At 44.9% G+C, this 2,500-nt stretch overlaps 1 protein-coding gene across 1 annotated transcript in view; it reads right to left on the minus strand.

Annotated features, from left to right (window-relative positions):
- The window catches only part of LOC147470559 (protein-L-histidine N-pros-methyltransferase-like), a 179,268-nt gene that overhangs the window by 28,942 nt on the left and 147,826 nt on the right, over nucleotides 1-2,500 (minus strand). The window lies entirely within an intron of this gene.

The raw sequence follows: 2,500 nt of genomic DNA on the forward strand, positions 1-2,500 counted from the left end.
TCCTATCCAGTCCTTCCTCGCCCCCTCCCCCCATCCACCCAACAGACCTCCACCGTATTTCTGATTACTTCTTAAAACTTTCCGAACTTCTCAAGACATTATCGTAACCTCTTGCGACTGCGCCGATAGGAGGCGGGGGAGGGGGGAGATATAGGGGACAAAGGGGAGAGGGAGAGATGAAGGAGGAGAGAAGAGAGAAGGGTGGAGGAAAGAAGAGAGAAGTGTGGAGGAGAGGGAGAGGGTGGAGGAGAGAGGAGAGAAGGGTGGGGGGAGAGGAGAAAGGGAGAGAGGGAGAGAGGGGAGAGGATAGAGAAGGTAGGAAGAAGAGAAGAAGACGGATTAAGAGAAGAGGCGAAACAAGGCTAAACACCTTCATTTACCGGAGAGCAAAAATATCACCTCTACCATCATCTACCATAAAGTCGAGATTCACGAACAACGAACGGTCTCAAGGGCTGGATGGAGAGGGAGCTAAAGTGAGAGGGGGGGAGGGAGTAGGGGGATAAGAGGAAGATATGTTGCACTGAGCGTCTTGCCAAAACTGTAGCGGTGGAGAGTAACCCGAGAGCAAGCATGCACGTATTGCATGCATCGGACGAATTACACGCAAATCTCGAAGTCCGATTGTTTTGCATGAAAGAGAAACAAACAATGGTGGGTGGGGGGTGCGGGTAGGGGTGGGGGATGGGGATATAGACTGGGGGTTTGGTTGGAATCGAAGGGGAGATGGAGGTGTGGGGGGGGGGGGGTATTAGAGAGTTAGGTTAGCATATAAGGATGAGGGTGAGGGGAGGGGGGGGGGAGTAGAAGATCTGTAGTAGGAGTTAGGATCTAGGGGTGGGGGTTATGTTGGAATCTGGGGGGCTGAAACTGGGGGTTTCGGGGGATGGGGGGGGTGAGTGTGTATGTATGTGGGGGGGGGGGGATGAGTGTGTATGTATGTGGGGAGGATGTAAAAAGAGAGTTAGGATCTGTGACTTGGGATTGGGTGAGGGATGGGTTCAGGGGGTGAGGGCGGGGGGTTGAGGGGTGTAGGGGTAGGGAACCTGGTATTGGGGGTGAGGGAGGAGATGGGCGATCTGTGGTGGGATGGTTGGGGGGGGTAGGAATTTGAGGACTGGGGAAAGAGGAGGTGGTAGAACGAGGGGTAAAAGGGGAGGGGACGAAAAACAAAATGGTGAGAAATTAAGGAGAGGGGAGTTAGAGAGGGTGGAAAGATGATGAAAAAAGGAAGAAGGAAGGTAGAAAGATTAAAAAGACGAAAGAGAGAAAAGAAAGAACGAAAAATAAGGGAGGATAAGAAAGAGGAACGAAAAAAAAAAAGTGAAATGTAAAATGGAGATGCTACGGAAGACACAAAAATGAAGCAGGCGAGTAGAAGTAAAATGATTTAATAATGATGATGATGTGACGATGACGATGATGATGACGATGATGATAACGATGATGATAATTATAATAATAATGATGCTGATGATGATAAAGACTCCAAGAAGAGAATGGAACAAAACCCCAAACCAAACAAAATCCGAGAAAGAAAATAAATAATAAGGGAAAAAAAACGAAGACGAATCGAAAGGAAAAAGAAAAGGTCAACACACTACCAGAAAACCAGAAAAAAAAACACTTCACAATAAAATAATAATAAATCAATCAATAAAAAAAAAGATGAGCGGGAATGAATGGATAGGTTGGTGGGTGGGTGGGGTGGGGGTGGGGGTTAGGAGGAGGAATAACACGCCGGTAATGATCGGTTTAGCGGGAATCGCCACCAATCCGACCATTTGCCTGACCGCACGCCCGGTCACCGGAATCATTACATTCACTTGCCTTCTTTACGGGTTCTTCCGAGTTAATTTCACCGTTGAAGAAAGTGATAATGATGATGATGGTGGTGATGATGATGATGATGATTGTGATCGTGATGATGGTGGTGGTGGTGATGATTGTAATCTTGATGGTGATGACGGTGACGGTGGTGGTGTTGAGGGTGATGGTGGTACTGATTATGGTGATGGTGTGGTAGTAGGGTGATGATGATGGTGGTGGTTATGATGATGATCATAATAATGATGATGGCGGTGATTATGGTGATGATGTGGTGGTGGTTATGATGATCATAATAATGATGGTGGAAATTATGTTGATGTGGTGGTGGTTATGATGATCATAATAATGATGGTGGAAATTATGTTGATGTGGTGGTGATAGCGGTGGCGGTTTTTGTGATAAGGTTATGATGATGATGATGATGATGATAAACAAGATTTCTCTAATGGCCAAAACAAATAAAAAACAATCATAATAAACTGGAATAATAAAAAAAAACATTTATATGAAAAACACAAACCTACGTAATGCGAATGCCACAGGAGTCAAGCTAATTTCACCGATGAAGGTACGTGGAAAATAACCATAATAATAAAAAAAAAAATCGACAACAAAAAATAAAGAAAAAACAAAAACAACAAAACCAATAACCCAGATTTAAAAAAAATGC

Source organism: Penaeus japonicus, unplaced genomic scaffold (assembly GCF_977035675.1).
Source record: "Penaeus japonicus unplaced genomic scaffold, GWHDUDI00000001_assembly GWHDUDI00000014, whole genome shotgun sequence".
NCBI classification, from domain to species: domain Eukaryota; kingdom Metazoa; phylum Arthropoda; class Malacostraca; order Decapoda; family Penaeidae; genus Penaeus; species Penaeus japonicus.